At 50.0% G+C, this 19,396-nt stretch overlaps 1 protein-coding gene across 1 annotated transcript in view; it reads right to left on the reverse strand.

Moving 5' to 3' along the window:
* Nucleotides 1-18,957, reverse strand: part of LOC138480698 (serpin H1-like) — a 258,733-nt gene extending 239,776 nt beyond the window's left edge. The window contains exon 1 of the mRNA XM_069612389.1: nucleotides 18,684-18,957. The gene's annotated coding sequence lies outside the window, so the exon portion shown is untranslated. The remainder of the gene's footprint in view (nucleotides 1-18,683) is intronic.
* Nucleotides 18,958-19,396: the final 439 nt, after the last annotated feature.

Raw genomic sequence — 19,396 nt, forward strand, 5'->3', positions numbered from 1 at the left:
CCAATGGTAAGGGTGCACGGTGTAAGACTAATTAACCCTGAATGCAAGGCTAATAATACTGTCATGCAAAGAAATGGAGCCATACTCTGGCCTTTACAAGAGCGTGTTAAAGGCTTGATGAAAAAGGGTGAAATAAAATGTTTGATCCTGTCACCTGCTCATGGTCATTGCTGCACAAAGCATGCACACTACTCAGAATGAAAGGCATTGCTTCAGCATTGACTAAACCAGAAAGCTGCTTCCTAAATGACCTATTCATCATGTCCTAAGCCCTACACGGGCATGTGCGGCACAGTGAAGCTGTGAGTTATCCACATGTGCTCAGAAGTTACACAACGCTCAGTGAGTACATTCCCTGCTTGTAGTAGAGGCACGCTTATAGCTGCTTGTTATCCGCTATTTAAATGCCCCACTGCTTGATCGGTGCTTTTGAAATGCCACACAAGCACACCCCTTTGTGTAGAGCAAGTTGTGTCACACCCCTCCCATTTATAATGACCGAGGCCCCGGGCCGCATGAAATGCGGGACGATAGAGGGTCTGTGAGTTTAGGCGCTGGGTGGGGGAAAACAGCGCGAAAGCGTAGGGAGGGGCGTCCGAACTGCGCCACAAGAAACAAAAGCCCAGGAAGGGCAGGAAACAGCACCTGGGAAGGTGCAAAATTTAACTGCAAGGGGCCAGGGGGGTAACCCGGCCGCCCCCAGGAAGGAACAAAGGGCCGGGGGGGTATAAGTAAGCCTGGAAAAGGAGAGGTGGCACAAACCAGGTAAGAGCTCACCTCTCTTGTGTAGGCTCTTAGTGCCTGGAGAAGGGGAAGGAAAAACGTTTGCTCTTGCGGGCTCACGCATTTTTCTACCTCTCTAAATTTCATTCTGATCGCAGTGGCTACAACAGTGCCGGAGCAGGAGCAACCCAGAAGTACCAGCTGCAAACGAACAAAAGACTTTCGCTGTGGTCAAACGAGTAGCGTGACCGACAGAATTCAGATGAGAAGGATGGCGGAAGGAAGAGCAAAAAGGGCCCAAGAGTTCTCAGAATGGGCAAGAAAGGCGAAGAAGGAGTATGGGGCACAACGGGTGCTGGAAGTAATGCAGAAAGAAGAAAGAGCAAAGGCATCGTCACCGCTACTGTTCATAGAGCCCAGCAGCAGCGAAGGAGAAGACGAGGTACCGCAAGGACAGAAAAGGGGAAGAGCGGAGTCGAAGAGATCAGAGGGACAGACAGAGGCACCGACCAAGAGAAAGAAAAAAGATACAAAGAAAGGTACTGTGAATAATAATATGGGCGATAAAATAGTAAAAATGTTAAAAAAGTATGCCACGGTTTCGGGTAAGTCGCCCAGAACCAATGACAAGAAGATCAGACGGGGGAAGAAATCCAGGGAGGAGCAGCAGGGGAGTTCATCAGATGAATCAAGCAGTGATGACGAAGAAAGGGATCATCTAAGGGCTTGGGTAAAATGGAGAGGAGTGGTGAGCAGGGAAAAACAGAGAGGGGCAGGGGGGGCAGGGGCAGAACCCAGAGAAGCCCCGGTCCCGGCACCACAGGGGGAACCAGCAGAGCCCAGGGAAACCCTGGTCCCGGCACCACAAGGGGCACCAGTAGTCCCGGTGCCGCAAGGAGCACCAATGATCCCGACACCACAAGGAGCACTGGCAGGGCCAAACATAGGGGCAGGGGCCACACCACCGGGGGTAGCGCCGACGGTGGCAGTGGCAGAAAATGAGGGGCCACTCATGACGAAATATGGCAGGCCAACCATGGGTAAAGACGCACAGGGCAGGTCGATGAAAGCGATGGCTTGGTACATGATTGACAAAGTAAAGGAAAAAATATGGAGGAAGGAAATGATCGATATCTTTACATTGTTAGATTGTCAAAAGAGGGGGATGAATGTGGCCCTAGAGGACATGAAGGAGGACGAGAAAAGCTTACTAAAAAAGGGGCCAGTAGTGAGCAGTTTTGACAACTGGATGTCGGCCTTCACCATAATGTCTACAATTATATCACAAAAATTCCCGGAAGACGGGGTAGCGTTAGTGGCATATCAACAGAGGGTGCTGAAGGTACACGCGGCGTTTGGAGGGGACGCATGGCTGGAGTATGACCATGAGTTCAGAAAGGAGATGGACTGCTTTCCAGATATGGACTGGGATGAAGAAAACTTTAACCTCTACATATTTAACGTGCTAAAGGAGAAATGGGATTCCAAGGAGCGGAGCACAGGGGGATAGCAGAGAAGGCAGTATTGGCAGAATGATTACAAAGCAGATTATAGATCCAGTGGCAGAAAGTACGAATCCAGCTATGACAGAAACAGAGACCAGAGTTTTCGGAGCAGAAATTACGGGTCACAGAGAGGGTGGCAGAGCAGCCTGCCCCCAACAACACAGAGGGGGGGCAGTGGGAGCACGGGGACAGCACGAGCAGAACCAGGTCAATGCAGGAGCTTTGAAAAGGGGGTACCCTGTAGCTGGGGATGGAAGTGCAAGTTCAGCCACAAGTGCGAGAGATGTAAGGGTGACCACAGCAGCTCCACGTGCACAAGGGCCGCAGCTCCAAGCGGTAGAAGCGAGGAGACGCGGAAATAAGAACTGGGGCAGGAAAGGGGCCACGCCGGTAAAAATCAAGAGGATGGAAAGGTGGCTCCAGAAATACCCCGACCAAGAAGCGGCAGAACAAATCAGACAAGGCTTTAGAGAAGGTTTTAACATACCGTTTACCGTGCAGGGAGCGCAAGACATTCCTAGGAATCTAAAATCGACAATCGAAAACAGGGATATAGCGACCAGTAAGATCAGGAAAGAAGTAGAACTGGGGAGGGTAGAGGGCCCTTTCACGGCCTTACCATACGAGGAATTTATATGTTCACCACTAGGGCTGGTGCCGAAAAAAGACGAAGGGGAATACAGGCTCATACACCACCTATCCTACTTCCCGAGGCCTCGGTGAACGACGGCATCGCCCAGAGCGAGGCGACGGTATCATATTCAGACTTTGAGGAGGCAGTGGAACTGGTCAGGAAAGCAGGGGAAAGGGCATGGATGGCGAAAGCAGACATTAAATCGGCATTTCGCCTGTTGCCAGTCAACCACGGGTCAAAAAGATGGTTATGTATGCATTGGGAGGGGGAATACTTCATCGACTAATGCCTCCCGATGGGGTGCGCCATCTCATGCGCATATTTCGAGAGGGTAAATTCATTTTTACAATGGGCAGTAACACAGGAGATGAGGGAGTCCATGATGGTACATTACCTGGACGATTTCTTATTCGTCGGGCCCAAAGGTTTGGAGATATGCAGGGCAACCCTGGACAAATTCGTGGAAATAACAAGTGAGTGGGGTTTCCCTCTGGTGGAGAAGAAAACGATGGGCCCAACGCATATTATCCAATTCCTAGGTATAGTAATTGACTCAAACAAGGGAAGGTGTCGGATCCCGGAGGACAAGGTGACAGAGCTGCTGAAGACAATAAAGGAACTACAAGGAAGAAACAAAGTGAGAGAATTGCAAGCACTGGCAGGAAAACTGAACTTCGCAGGAAGAGTCATACCGCAGGGGAAGGTGTTCCAGAGACGTATCGAGCTGAAAACGAGAGGTGCTACCAAGGGGCACCACAGAGTCAGGCTAGGAGGAGGAATCAAGAGAGATCTGGAAGTGTGGGCAGAAATTCTGAAAAACTTCAAGGGGGCGGTAATATGGTGCTCACCGGTGAACGAGAAAGTTAAAAGGGTGTTGTTCACCGATGCAGCAGGTGGCTTTGGTTTTGGCGCAATACTGGGGAAAAAATGGTGTGCAGGCAAGTGGCCAAAATCGTGGCAAGTGGCGTAATGGACAAAGAACATAACGCTGCTGGAGCTCTTCCCGATATGGGTCGCGTTATGCGCATGGGGGAAGAGCTAGGGAACAAGGAGTTGGCGTATGGTCAGATAAAATGGCGGTGGTGCACGTGTAAAACAAAGTGCGTCATGCATGATAGTATTAGAATTAATGAGGGCAATCACACTGGAAAGCCTGAAAATGAATACATGCGTAAAGGCGAGGCATATCGCTGGGGAAGAAAAGGTGGTGGCTGATGCAATCTCTCGCTTTCAGTGGGAGAAATTCAGGGAGCTGGGACCGGACGCCGACAAGGAAAGAACGCCCACGCCGCGGAAGGCATGGGTCCCGTTGGAGGCACTAGAAAGGAAAGCACGGTTGGCCACAAGGTCAACTCAAAAGAAGTGGGAGAAGAACGGAGAAAAGGAGAAAAGAAAGGGTCATCGACAAGCTGACCAGAAATGCCCTGACGTACAAAATGGGTAAGCAGTACGAAAAAGCATGTAAAAGATGTGTTGGTGGAAACAGGTGGATAAAAGGTGGAAAAAAATTTCAACGGAAAAAATGTGTGCATTTCTTGAAGGGGCATTTGCCAAAGGGAAGAAGAAAAGCTGGGCAGCAGCGCACCTAGCAGCGGTGCCATATACCACAAAAGTGGCGGGCATACCGGACCCGACTGACAGCGCTAAGATAAATACACTATGAGAGGATGGGCGAAGTTAGAGGGGAAGAAACCAGATAGCAGAAGGCCAGTAAATTTTGGGAAATTGATAATTCTGTTAAAAGTGCTGCAAGACACGTGCAGCAGCACATGCGCTGTTCAGGGCAGAATTTGCGCTAGCATACTATGGAGCTTTCGTGGAAATTCGTGGAAATAACAAGTGAGTGGGGTTTCCCTCTGGTGGAGAAGAAAACGATGGGCCCAACGCATATTATCCAATTCCTAGGTATAGTAATTGACTCAAACAAGGGAAGGTGTCGGATCCCGGAGGACAAGGTGACAGAGCTGCTGAAGACAATAAAGGAACTACAAGGAAGAAACAAAGTGAGAGAATTGCAAGCACTGGCAGGAAAACTGAACTTCGCAGGAAGAGTCATACCGCAGGGGAAGGTGTTCCAGAGACGTATCGAGCTGAAAACGAGAGGTGCTACCAAGGGGCACCACAGAGTCAGGCTAGGAGGAGGAATCAAGAGAGATCTGGAAGTGTGGGCAGAAATTCTGAAAAACTTCAAGGGGGCGGTAATATGGTGCTCACCGGTGAATGAGAAAGGTAAAAGGGTGTTGTTCACCGATGCAGCAGGTGGCTTTGGTTTTGGCGCAATACTGGGGAAAAAATGGTGTGCAGGCAAGTGGCCAAAATCGTGGCAAGTGGCGTAATGGACAAAGAACATAACGCTGCTGGAGCTCTTCCCGATATGGGTCGCGTAATGCGCATGGGGGAAGAGCTAGGGAACAAGGAGTTGGCGTATGGTCAGATAAAATGGTGGTGGTGCACGTGTTAAACAAAGTGCGTCATGCATGATAGTATTAGAATTAATGAGGGCAATCACACTGGAAAGCCTGAAAATGAATACATGCGTAAAGGCGAGGCATATCGCTGGGGAAGAAAAGGTGGTGGCTGATGCAATCTCTCGCTTTCAGTGGGAGAAATTCAGGGAGCTGGGACCGGACGCCGACAAGGAAAGAACGCCCACGCCGCGGAAGGCATGGGTCCCGTTGGAGGCACTAGAAAGGAAAGCACGGTTGGCCACAAGGTCAACTCAAAAGAAGTGGGAGAAGAACGGAGAAAAGGAGAAAAGAAAGGGTCATCGACAAGCTGACCAGAAATGCCCTGACGTACAAAATGGGTAAGCAGTACGAAAAAGCATGTAAAAGATGTGTTGGTGGAAACAGGTGGATAAAAGGTGGAAAAAAATTTCAACGGAAAAAATGTGTGCATTTCTTGAAGGGGCATTTGCCAAAGGGAAGAAGAAAAGCTGGGCAGCAGCGCACCTGGCGGCGGTGCCATATACCACAAAAGTGGCGGGCATACCGGACCCGACTGACAGCGCTAAGATAAATACACTATGAGAGGATGGGCGAAGTTAGAGGGGAAGAAACCAGATAGCAGAAGGCCAGTAAATTTTGGGAAATTGATAATTCTGTTAAAAGTGCTGCAAGACACGTGCAGCAGCACATGCGCTGTTCAGGGCAGAATTTGCGCTAGCATACTATGGAGCTTTCAGAATAGGGGAACTGGTGGCCAGGAATACGGGGGCAGGAGACGGCCTGGCAAGGAAAGACGTTAGTATGAGTATCAAGGGGATGTCTATAATGCTATGGAAATCTAAGACAGACCAAACGGGGAAGGGGAGAGCAATAGATCTCAATTGCATCAGAGAGAAGGACCACCGTCCCAGATGCATCACCCAAGAATTTCTAGATCGGCGACCAGATGTCGACGGACAGTTATTAATTCATAGGGACGGCAGCGCACTCAGCAGGTACCAGTTTCAGGCAGTTTTGAAACAGGCGGTGGCGAAAGCAGGATGGGATCCAGCCGAATTCGGGACACACTCTTTCAGGATAGGGGCAGCAACCTCTGCGTGGGCGGGGGGCCTGGGAGCAAAGGGGGTGAGAAGAATTGGGGGATGGAAGTCGCAATGTTTTAAGAAATACATAAGGGAGGAACTGATATGACACTTATCTCCCCCGTTTCCACAGAGGCGGGACCATACAAATCGGCATGGATAGTGGGCCACTCTTTCGTGACCCGGGCGGGCAGGTGGCTGGAAGAGGTGAAGCAAGGACTACATTTCAGGAACACAATTACGTCCTGGTGGGGCCTCCCGGGGATGCACTGGGAGGGCATCCACGACAGGCTGTCGGGACCTGATAGGTTTCAGGGACCCCCCGAGTACCTGGTTATATATCTCGGGGGGAACGACCTGGTGAGCACAAACAGGGGTAAATTATAAAGGAACATCTGCGAGTCGCTGCATAGCATAGCCCGCAGCTGGTGGAAAACCGAGATTTTTATGTCAGAGATAATACCAAGAAGGGTCTGGTGTGGGGTACAGAAGAGGCACGCAATCGAAATAGCCAGAAAGAAACTAAAGAAATCAGTAGAAAAGTACTGCAGGAGCACAGGGCTGCACTTCATAAGAGATGGCTTACACCGGAACAATCCGGACATGTTCCACAAGGATGGGGTGCACCTATCAAGGAAATGGATGGGGGTTTTTTCCAACAACATTTTAGGGCACTCCAAGAACGGGGTTGTAGGTAAGGTGCTTTTGGGGGGGACCTGAGCGGGCGTAAGGAACACCTGCTCAGGTTTGACGGCATGTGCCCAGGAACGAAGGCCCAGGGATAAAGACTCAGGAGGAGCCTTGGGCAACTTCGGGACTGGACACAATGTGCCCAAAAGCATATGGCAGTGTAAATATTTTGTTGTGTTGTATTTTCTGTAAGAAAATAAAATGCCTAGGGCCTACAACTTTTCCATACACATAAGTTGTCTGTAATGTATTACTTAGGTAGGGATCTGGTAAGAGAAGCAAAGTGAACCCACACTACTCAGCCTATCACCCCACACCCCCACTGTGTTGTGCATCTGCCTTAGACAGAGGTCACACCCCATGCCCTGTACCCCGCTCACTGCTGGGCCTGCAGCCAGCTGAGCCAATCACTGTTTTCAATGCTTGGATACGTGGGGGGTGAGGAGGGGAGGGGTAGATGGTTTACAGACCCCACTAGAACACCCTGTGACAACCTGTCTGTTTTGTGCTTAAAAAGCAAAACGCAAATAAGATAAACGGGAGAGCAGAGCTGTTCTCCCAGGCTCTCCCAGGCTCTCCCAGTCTGAGCTCGGAAGCTACTTTCCGGGCAGGTTCGTCGCCTCTCACAGAACAGAAGAAGGACAGAAAACAAAGAAAAAATAAAAGACGGACGTTGACAATGGCAGACAGCAAAGCGCAGAGAAGCCGGCAGTAACCGCAAGTCTCAGCAGCAGCGCTATGCTTCTCAGCAGGTGTGTTGCAGCAGCTGTGCTGTGATTTAGCAAAGCAGGACGGGTACTTCCCAGCAGAGCTGCTAGCGAAGCTGCACTTCTCAGCAGCAATGCTGTGCTGCAGTTCGGCCACTTTCCAGAGAGGTCACTGCACTAACGAATCTGTTGCAGCAATTCGGTGATTCCGTGGGGAGAACCAGCACGGGCAGCAACTGCACTTCCCACCAGAAAGTGCTGCACTTCAATGGGACAGGGATTGCACTGCTCATCAGAGCTGCCGGCAAAACCTCCAGGTCTAAGGAATAAAGGGACTGTGCTTTAATGGAGGAGTACTGGCGCTTCTCAGCAGAGCTGCCGGCAAAACCTCCAGGTCTAAGGAATAAAGGGACTGTGCTTTAATGGAGCAGTGCTGGCACTTCTCAGCAGAGCTGCCGGCAAAACCTCCAGGTCTAAGGAATAAAGGGACTGTGCTTTAATGGAGCAGTGCTGGCACTTGTCAGCAGAGCTGCCAACAAAACCTCCAGGTCTAAGGAGTAAAGGGACTGTGCTTTAATGGCGCAGTGCTGGCACTTGTCAGCAGAGCTGCCAACAAAACCTCCAGGTCTAAGGAGTAAAGGGACTGTGCTTTAATGGAGCAGTGCTGGCACTTCTCAGCAGCATTGCTGTGCTTTAATAGAGCAGTACTGGCACTTGTCAGCAGAGCTGCTAGCAAAACCTCCAGGTCTAAGGAATAAAGGGATTCTGCTTTAATGGAGCAGTACTGCCACTTCTCAGCAGCTTTGCTGTGCTTTAATAGAGCAGTACTGACACTTGTCAGCAGAGCTGCTAGCAAAACCTCAGGGTCTAAGGAATAAAGGGACTGTGCTTTAATGGAGCAGTGCTGGCACTTCTCAGCAGAGCTGCAAGCAAAACCTCCAGGTCTAAGGAATAAAGGGACTGTGCTTTAATGGAACAGTACTGCCACTTCTCAGCAGCTTTGCTGTGCTTTAATAGAGCATTACTGGCACTTGTCAGCAGAGCTGCTAGCAAAACCTCCAGGTCTAAGGAATAAAGGGACTGTGCTTTAATGGAGCAGTGCTGGCACTTCTCAGCAGAGCTGCCGGCAAAACCTCCAGGTCTAAGGAATAAAGGGACTGTGCTTTAATGGAGCAGTACTGCCACTTCTCAGCAGCTTTGCTGTGCTTTAATGGGGCAGTGCTGGCACTTCTCAGCAGCATTGCTGTGCTTTAATAGAGCAGTACTGGCACTTGTCAGCAGAGCTGCTAGAAAAACCTCCAGGTCTAAAGAGTAAAGGGACTGTACTTTAATAGAGCAGTACTGGCACTTGTCAGCAGAGCTGCCGGCAATACCTCCAGGTCTAAGGAATAAATGGACTGTGCTATAATTGAGCAGTACTGGCATTTCTCAGCAGCATTGCTGTGCTTTAATAGAGCCGTACTGGCACTTGTCAGCAGAGCTGCTAGCAAAACCTCCAGGTCTAAGGAATAAATGGACTGTGTTTTAATAGAGCAGTACTGGCACTTGTCAGCAGAGCTGCCGGCAAAACCTCCAGGTCTAAGGAATAAAGGGACTGTGCTTTAATGGAGCAGTGCTGGCATTTCTCAGCAGCATTGCTGTGCTTTAATAGAGCAATACTGGCACTTGTCAGCAGAGCTGCTAGCAAAACCTCCAGGTCTAAGGAATAACGGGACTGTGCTTTAATGGAGCAGTACTGGCACTTCTCAGCAGAGCTGCAAGCAAAACCTCCAGGTCCAAGGAATAAAGGGACTGTGCTTTAATGGAGCAGCACTGGCACTTCTCAGCAGAGCTGCTAGCAAAACCTCCAGGTCTAAGGAATAACGGGACTGTGCTTTAATGGAGCAGTACTGGCACTTCTCAGCAGAGCTGCCAGCAAAACCTCCAGGTCTAAGGAATAAAGGGACTGTGCTTTAATGGAGCAGTGGTGGCATTTCTCAGCAGAATTGCTGTGCTTTAATAGAGCAGTACTGGCACTTGTCAGCAGTGCTGCTGTGCTTTAATTGAGCAGTACTGGCACTTGTCAGCAGTGCTGCTGTGCTTTAATGGAGCAGTAATGGCACATGTCAGCAGCACTGCTGTGCTTTAATTGAGCAGTACTGGCACTTCTCAGCAGCATTGCTGTGCTTTAAGGGAGCAGTACTGCCACTTCTCAGCAGCTTTGCTGTGCTTTAATAGAGCAGTACTGGCACCTCTCAGCAGAGCTGCCAGCTAAACCTCCAGTTCTAAGGAATAAAGGGACTGTGCTTGAATAGAGCAGTACTGGCACTTGTCTGTCAGCAGAGCGACCAGCAAAACCTCCAGGTCTAAGGAATAAAGGGACTGTGCTTTAATGGAGCAGTGCTGGCAGTTCTCAGCAGCATTGCTGTGCTTTAATAGAGCAGTACTAGCACTTGTCAGCAGCGCTGCTGTGCTTTAATTGAGCAGTACTGGCACTTGTCAGCAGTGCTGCTGTGCTTTAATTGAGCAGTACTGGCACTTGTTATCAGAGCTGCCGGCAAAACCTCCAGGTCTAAGGAATAAAGGGACTGTGCTTTAATGGAGCAGTGCTGGCACTTCTTAGCAGCATTGCTGTGCTTTAATAGAGCAGTACTAGCACTTGTCAGCAGCGCTGCTGTGCTTTAATTAAGCAGTACTGGCACTTGTCAGCAGTGCTGCTGTGCTTTAATGGAGCAGTACTGGCACATGTCAGCATAGCTGTTGTGCTTTAATTGAGCAGTACTGCCACTTCTCAGCAGCATTGCTGTGCTTTAATGGAGCAGTACTGCCACTTCTCAGCAGCTTTGCTGTGCTTTAATAGAGCATTACTGGCACTTCTCGGCAGCATTGTTGTGCGTTGATAGAACAGTACTGGCACTTGTCAGCAGAGCTGCTGGTAAAACCTCCAGGTCTAAGGAATAAAGGGACTGTGCTTTAATGGAGCAGTACTGGCCCTTCTCAGCAGAGCTGCCGGCAAAACCTCCAGGTCTAAGGAATAAAGGTACTGTGCTTTCAGGGAGCAGTGCTGGCATTTCTCAGCAGCATTGCTGTGCTTTAATGGAGCAGTAGTGGCACTTGTCAGCAGAGCTGCTAGCAAAACCTCAAGGTCTAAGGAATAAAGGGACTGTGCCTTAATGGAGCAGTACTGGCACTTCTCAGCAGAGCTGCTAGCAAAACCTCCAGGTCTAAGGAATAAAGGGACTGTGCTTTAACGGAGCAGAACTGGCACTTCTCAGCAGAGCTGCTAGCAAAACCTCCAGGTCTAAGGAATAACGGGACAGTGCTTTAATGGAGCAGTACTGGCACTTCTCAGCAGAGCTGCCAGCAAAACCTCCAGGTCTAAGGAATAAAGGCACTGTGCTTTAATGGAGCAGTGCTGGCACTTCTCAGCAGCATTGCTGTGCTTTAAAAAAGCAGTACTGGCACTTGTCAGCAGCGCTGCTGTGCTTTACTTGAGCAGTACTGGCACATGTCAGCAGCGCTGCTGTGCTTTAATTGAGCAGTACTGGCACTTCTCAGCAGCTCTGCTGTGCTTTAATAGAGCAGTACTGGCACTTCTCAGCAGTGTTGCTGTGCTTTAATAAAGCAGTACTGGCACTTCTCAGCAGCATTGCTATGCTTTAATGGAGCAGTACTGGCACTTGTAATCAGCAGCATTGCTATGCTTTAATTGAGAAGTACTGGCACTTCTCAGCAGCATTGCCGTGCTTTAATAGAGCACTACTGGCACTTCTCAGCAACGTTGCTGTGCTTTAATAGAACAGTACTGGCACTTCTCAGCAGCATTGCTATGCTTTATTGGAGCAGTACTGGCACTTGTCAGCAGCGTTGATGTGCTTTAATAGAGCAGTACAGGCACTTCTCTGCAGCATTGCTATGCTTTAATGGAGCAGTACTGGCACTTCTCAGCAGCATTGCTGTGCTTTAATAGAGCAGTACGGGCACTTCGCGGCAGCATTGCTGTGCTTTATTGGGTAGCACTGGCACTTCCTGCTTTATTTGGTAGCACTGGCACTTACCAGCAGCATTGCTGTGTTTTATTGGGTAGTACTGGCACTTCTCTGCAGCATTGCTGTGCTTTATTGGGTAGTACTGCCACTTCCTGGCAGCATTGCTGTGCTTTATTGGGTAGTACTGGCACTTCCCGGCAGCATTGCTGTGCTTGATTGGGTAGTACTGGCACTTCTCAGCAGCATTGCTGTTCTTTAATAGAGCAGTTCTGGCACTTCTCAGCAGCATGGCTATGCTTTAATGGAGCAGTACTGGCACTTGTCAGCAGTGCTGCTGTACTTTAATGGAGCAGTACTGGTACTTGTCAGGAGCGCTGCTGTGCTTTAATGGAGCAGTACGGGCACTTCTGAACAGCGCTGCTGTGCTTTAATGGCGTAGTACTTGCACTTCTCAGAAGAGCTGCCAGCAAAACCTCCAGGTCTAAGGAATAAAGGGACTGTGCTTTAATAGAGCAGTACGGGAACTTCTCTGCAGCATTGCTATGCTTTAATGGAGCAGTACTGGCACTTCTCAGCAGCATTGCTGTGCTTTAATAGAGCAGTACGGGCACTTCTCGGCAGCATTGCTGTGCTTTATTGGGTAGTGCTGGCACTTCCTGCCAGCATTGCTGTGCTTTATTTGGTAGTACTGGCCCTTCCCAGCAGCATTGCTGTGTTTTATTGGGTAGTACTGGCACTTCTCTGCAGCATTGCTGTGCTTCATTGGGTAGTATTGCCACTTCCTGGCAGCATTGCTGTGCTTTATTGGGTAGTACTGGCACTTCCCGGCAGCATTGCTGTGCTTGATTGGGTAGTACTGGCACTTCTCAGCAGCATTGCTGTTCTTTAATAGAGCAGTTCTGGCACTTCTCAGCAGCATGGCTATGCTTTAATGGAGCAGTACTGGCACTTGTCAGCAGCGCTGCTGTACTTTAATGGAGCAGTACTGGTACTTGTCAGCAGCGCTGCTGTGCTTTAATGGAGCAGTACGGGCACTTCTGAACAGCGCTGCTGTGCTTTAATGGCGCAATACTTGCACTTCTCAGCAGAGCTGCCAGCAAAACCTCCAGGTCTAAGGAATAAAGGGACTGTGCTTTAATGGAGCAGTGCTGGCACTTCTCAGCAGCATTGCTGTGCTTTAATAAAGCAGTACTGGCACTTGTCAGCAGCGCTGCTGTGCTTTACTTGAGTAGTACTGGCACATGTCAGTAGCGCTGCTGTGCTTTAATTGAGCAGTACTGGCACTTCTCAGCAGCATTGCTGTGCTTTCATGGAGCAGTACTGCCACTTCTCAGGAGCTTTGCTGTGCTTTAATAGAGCATTACTGGCATTTCTCAGCAGTGTTGATGTGCTTTAATAGAGCAGTACTGGCACTTCTAAGCAGCATTGCTATGCTTTAATGGAGCAGTACTGCACTTGTCATCAGCAGCATTGCTATGCTTTAATTGAGAAGTACTGGTCTTCTCAGCAGCATTGCTGTGCTTTAATAGAGCACTTCTGGCACTTCTCAGCAGCGTTGCTGTGCTTTAATAGAACAGTACTGGCACTTCCCAGCAGCATTGCTATGCTTTATTGGAGCAGTACTGGCACTTGTCAGCAGCGTTGCTGTGCTTTAATAGAGCAGTACGGGCACTTCTCTGCAGAATTGCTATGCTTTAATGGAGCAGTACTGGCACTTCTCAGCAGCATTGCTGTGCTTTAATAGAGCAGTACGGACACTTCTCGGCAGCATTGTTGTGCTTTATTGGGTAGTGCTGGTACTTCCTGCCAGCATTGCTGTGCTTTATTTGGTAGTACTGGCACTTCCCAGCAGCATTGCTGTGTTTTATTGGGTAGTACTGGCACTTCTCTGCAGCATTGCTGTGCTATATTGGGTAGTACTGCCACTTCCTGGCAGCATTGCTGTGCTTTATTGGGTAGTACTGGCACTTCCCGGGAGCATTGCTGTGCTTGATTGGGTAGTACTGGCACTTCTCAGCAGCATTGCTGTTCTTTAATAGAGCAGTTCTGGCACATCTCAGCAGCATTGCTATGCTTTAATGGAGCAGTACTGGCACTTGTCAGCAGCGCTGCTGTACTTGAATGTAGCAGTACTGGTACTTGTCAGCAGGGCTGCTGTGCTTTAATGGAGCAGTATGGGCACTTCTGAGCAGCGCTGCTGTGCTTTAATGGCGCAGTACTTGCACTTCTCAGCAGAATTGCTGTGCTTTAATAGAACAGTACAGGCACTTCTCGATAGCATTGCGGTGCTTTATTGGGTAGTGCTGGCACTTCCAGTCAGTATTGTTGTGCTTTATTGGGTAGTACTGGCACTACCCAGCAGCATTGCTGTGTTTCATTGGGTAGTAGTGGCACTTCTCTGCAGCATTACTGTGCTTTATTGGGTAGTACTGCCACTTCCTGGCAGTATTACTGTGCTTTATTTGGTAGTACTGCCACTTTCCGGCAGCATTGCTCTGTTTTATCGGGTAGTACTGTCACTTCCCGGCAGCATTGCTGTGTTTTATTTTGCTCCGCTTGAGTGGGTAGTAGTGCCACTTCCCAGCAGCATTGCGCCGCTTTATTGGGTAGTACTGCCACTTCCCAGCAGCATTGCTCCGCTTTATTGGGTAGTACTGCCACTTCCCGGCAGCATTGCTGTGCTTTATTGGGTAGTACTGCCACTTCCCGGCAGCATTGCTGCGCTTTATTGGTTAGAACTGACACTTCCTGGCAGCATTGCTGCCCTTTATTGGGTAGTGATGCTGGCACTTCCCGGCAGCATTGCTGTGTTTTATTGGGTAGTGCTGACACTTCCCGGCAGCATTGCTGTGCTTTAATGGAGCAGTACTGGCACTTGTCAGCAGCGCTGCTGTGCTTCAATGGAGCAGTATGGGCACTTTTCAGCAGCGCTGCTCTGCTTTAATAGAGCAGTACGGGCACTTCTCGGCAGCATTGTTGTGCTTTATTGTGTAATGCTGGTACTTCCTGCCAGCATTGCTGTGCTTTATTTGGTAGCACTGGCACTTCCCAGCAGCATTGCTGTGTTTTATTGGGTAGTACTGGCACTTCTCTGCAGCATTGCTGTGCTATATTGGATAGTACTGCCACTTCCTGGCAGCATTGCTGTGCTTTATTGGGTTGTACTGGCACTTCCTGGGAGCATTGCTATGCTTGATTGGGTAGTACTGGCACTTCTCAGCAGCATTGCTGTTCTTTAATAGAGCAGTTATGGCACATCTCAGCAGCATTGCTATGCTTTAATGGAGCAGTACTGGCACTTGTCAGCAGCGCTGCTGTACTTGAATGGAGCAGTACTGGTACTTGTCAGCAGGGCTGCTGTGCTTTAATGAAGCAGTATGGGCACTTCTGAGCAGCGCTGCTGTGCTTTAATAGCGCAGTACAGGCACTTCTCTATAGCATTGCGGTGCTTTATTGGGTAGTGCTGGCACTTCGGGTCAGTATTGCTGTGCTTTATTGGGTAGTACTGGCACTACCCAGCAGCATTGCTGTGTTTCATTGGGTAGTAGTGGCACTTCTCTGCAGCATTACTGTGCTTTATTGGGTAGTACTGCCACTTACCGGCAGCATTGCTGTGCTTTATTCGGTAGTACTGGCATTTCCCAGCTGCATTGCTGTGCTTGATTGGGTAGTACTGGCACTTCCCGGCAGCATTGCTGTGCTTTATTTGGTAGTACTGCCAATTCCTGGCAGTATTACTGTGCTTTATTTGGTAGTACTGCCACTTTCCGGCAGCATTGCTCTGTTTTATCGGGTAGTACTGTCACTTCCCGGCAGCATTGCTGTGTTTTATTTTGCTGCGCTTGAGTGGGTAGTACTGCCACTTCCCAGCAGCATTGCACCGCTTTATTGGGTAGTACTGCCACTTCCCGGCAGCATTGCTCCGCTTTATTGGGTAGTACTGCCACTTCCCGGCAGCATTGCTGTGCTTTATTGGGTAGTACTGCCACTTCCCGGCAGCATTGCTGCGCTTTATTGGTTAGAACTGACACTTCCTGGCAGCATTGCTGCCCTTTATTGGGTAGTGCTGCTGGCACTTCCGGCAGCATTGCTGTGTTTTATTGGGTAGTGCTGACACTTCCTGGCAGCATTGCTGTGCTTTAATAGAGCAGTACTGGCACTTCTCAGCAGCATTGCTGTGCGTTATTGAGTAGTCCTGGCACTTCCCGGCAGCATTGCTGTGCTTTATTGGGTAGTACTGCCACTTCCCGGCAGCATTGCTGCGCTTGATTGGGTAGTACTGACACTTCCTGGCGGCAATGCTGTGCTTTATTGGGTAGTACTGGCACTTCCTGGCAGCATTGCTGTGTTTTATTTTGCTGCGCTTGATTGGGTAGTACTGCCACTTCCCGGCACCATTGCTGCGTTTTATTGGGTAGTACTGCCACTTCCCAGCAGCACTGCTGCTCTTTATTGGGTAGTACTGGCACTTCCCAGCAGCATTGCTGTGTTTTATTTTGCTGCGCTTGATTGGGTAGTACTGCCACTTCCAGGCAGCATTGCTGTGCTTTATTGGGTAGTACTGCCACTTCCCAGCAGCACTGCTGCGCTTTATTGGGTAGTACTGACACCTCCCGGGCCGCATTGCTGCGCTTTATTGGGTAGTGCTGACACTTCCCGGCAGCATTGCTGTGCTTTAATGGAGCAGTACTGGCACTTTTCAGCAGCGCTGCTGTGCTTTAATGGAGCAGTATGGGCACTTGTCAGCAGCGCTGCTCTGCTTTAATAGAGCAGTACTGGCACTTCTCAGCAGCATTCCTATGCTTTAATGGAGCAGTACTGGCACTTGTCAGCAGTGCGGCTGTGCTTTAATGGAGCAGTACTGGCACTTCTCAGCAGCATTGCTATGCTTTAATAGAGCAGTACTGGCACTTCTCAGCAGCATTGGTGTGCTTTAATAGAGGAGTACTGGCACTTCTCAGTGGCGCTGCTGTGCTTTAATGGAGCAGTGCTGGCACTTCTCAGCAGAGCTGCTGTGCTTTAATTTAGCAGTACGGGCACTTCTAAGCAGCATTGCTGTGCTTTAATAGAGCAGTACTGGCACTTCTCAGCAGCATTGCTGTGATTTACTGGGTAGTCCTGGCACTTCCCGACAGCATTGCTGTGCTTTATTGGGTAGTACTCCCACTTCCCAGCAGCATTGCTGTGTTTTATTTTGCTGCGCTTGATTGGGTAGTACCGCCACCTCCCGGCAGCATTGCTGCGCTTTATTGGGTAGTGCTGCTGGCACTTCCCGGCAGCATTGCTGTGCTTTAATGGAGCAGAACTGGCACTTTTCATCAGTGCTGCTGTGTGTGCTTTAATGGAACAGTACGGGCACTTGTCAGCAGCGCTGCTGTGCTTTAATAGAGCAGTACTGGCAATTCTCAGCAGCATTGCTATGCTTTAATGGAGCAGTACTAGCACTTGTCAGCAGCGCTGCTGTGCTTTAATGGAGCAGTACTGGCACTTCTCAGCAGCATTGCTATGCTTTAATGGAGCAGTACTGGCACTTCTCAGCAGCATTGCTATGCTTTAATAGATCAGTACTGGCACTTCTGAGCAGCTTTGCTGTGCTTTAATAGACCAGTACTAGCACTTCTCGGCAGCATTGCTGTGCTTTACTGGAGCAGTACTGGCACTTGTCAGCAGTGCTGCTGTGCTTTAATGGAGAAGTATGGCACTTTTGAGCAGCATTGCTGTGCTTTAGTAGAGCAGTACTGACACTTCTCAGCAGCATTGCTGTGCTTTAATAGAGCAGTACTGGCACTTCTCAGCAGCATTGCTGCACTTTATTGGGTAGTCCTGGCACATCCCGGCAGCATTGCTGTGCTTAATTGGGTAATGCTGGCACTTCCCGGCAGCATTGCTGCGCTTTATTTGGTAGTACTGCCAGTTCCCGCTAGCACTGCTGTGCTTTATTGGGTAGTACTGGAACTTCTCAGCAGCACTGCTGCGCTTTATTGGGTAGTACTGGCACTTCATGGCAGCATTGCTGCGCTTTATTGGGTAGTACTGCCATTTCCCAGCAGAATTGCTTTGCTTTATTTGGTAGTGCTGGCACTTCCCGGCATCATTACTGCGCTTTATTGGGTAGTACTGGCACTTCCCGGCAGCATTACTGTGCTTCATTGGGTAGTACTGGTCCTTCGCGGCAGCATTGCTGTGCTTTATTGGGTGGTACTGGCACTTCCCGGCAGAATTGCTGTGTTTTATTCGGGAATGTTGGCACTTCCCGGCAGCATTGCTGTGTTTTATTCGGGAATGTTGGCACTTCCCGGCAGCATTGCTGTGTTTTATTGGGTAGTGCTGGCACTTCCCGGCAGCATTGCTGTGCTTTATTGGGTAGTACTGGCACTTCCCGGCAGCATTGCTGTGCTTTATTGGGTAGTACTGGCACTTCCCGGAAGCATTGCTGTGCTTTATTGGGTAGTGCTGGCACTTCCCGGTAGCATTGCTGTGCTTTATCGGGTAGTACTGGCACTTCCCGACAGCATTGCTGTGTTTTATTCGGGAATGTTGGCACTTCCCGGCAGCATTGCTGCGCTTTATTGGGTAGTGTTGGCACTTCCCGACAGCATTGCTGTGTTTTATTGGGTAGTGCTGGCACTTCCCGGCAGCATTGCTGTGCTTTATTGGGTAGTACTGGCACTTCCCGGCAGCGCTGCGACAGTACAGTATGTTTGGGGGGCTGGAGGGGGTTACACTTTAATGGATCACACACACCCCCACCTCTGGACACTGACAGGACTGCTGCTGTACATTAACTGGCCGGGTCCCATCACCTCCCAGTTCACTTGATTCAGGAGTGTACCAGCCAGCAGTGCCACTCACCTCCAGGGTCCGCAGCTGCGAGGAGGGGGGTGGGGGTGGGTGGAGGTAGGGGCCGGCCCCACCCTCTGCTCTTACCTTCCGGCTGGGTTGGTTCTCTTCTCTTCTCTTCTCTTCTTCTCGTCTTGTTTCTTCTTTCTTTTCTTCTCTCCTCTTGTTCTTTTCCGCCTCTTCTTTCTTCTATTGTTCTCCCTTCTGCTTCCTCTCTCCCTTCCTCTCTCCTTCCCCCCCCCTGCTGTGTTCGCCTCCTTTCTTCTTTCTCCGCCCCCCTTTCCTGAACTCTACATGTATAGCTGCCCCTTGGAGAAGTTTCCAGAAATCAAACCAGAACTGGGAAGGTCTCCTAAACTTTGCCTGTGAAACGGGATCCTCCTGAGCCCCTCCCACCAGTATCCCCGCCATGGAGGAGCGGGGGGGGGTGGGTGGGGCGGTGCGGGCGCTGGGGCTTGCATCAGCCTGCCACCGCAGCTGCTTTCTGGAAGCCTCCACTAGCGCATGTGGCAGGTCTGAGGCGGCCTCGAGGAGCTGACACGTGTCACAGACGCCCCACACACCCCACACACCCCACAAACCGCTCCAGCGAATATTACACCAGTGCACCGACCATGCACTGCTCCTTCACAAGCCACTCCTCCCCCTAGCAGCACCCCTGCATTGTGCCACCTCCTTTCTTACCCGACCCCCAACCCCCTTCTACATCACACGGGTTCAGAGAAAGTTGGGGGTTCAGGAGTCTGTTGCTCAGATGAGTATAGAGGGGACTGCCATTGGGTTCAGTCACGGAAGACCCT

The sequence above is a fragment of the Ambystoma mexicanum genome, chromosome 5p, assembly GCF_040938575.1.
Source record: "Ambystoma mexicanum isolate Mex_15411 chromosome 5p, UKY_AmexF1_1, whole genome shotgun sequence".
Classification (NCBI taxonomy): Eukaryota; Metazoa; Chordata; class Amphibia; order Caudata; family Ambystomatidae; genus Ambystoma; species Ambystoma mexicanum.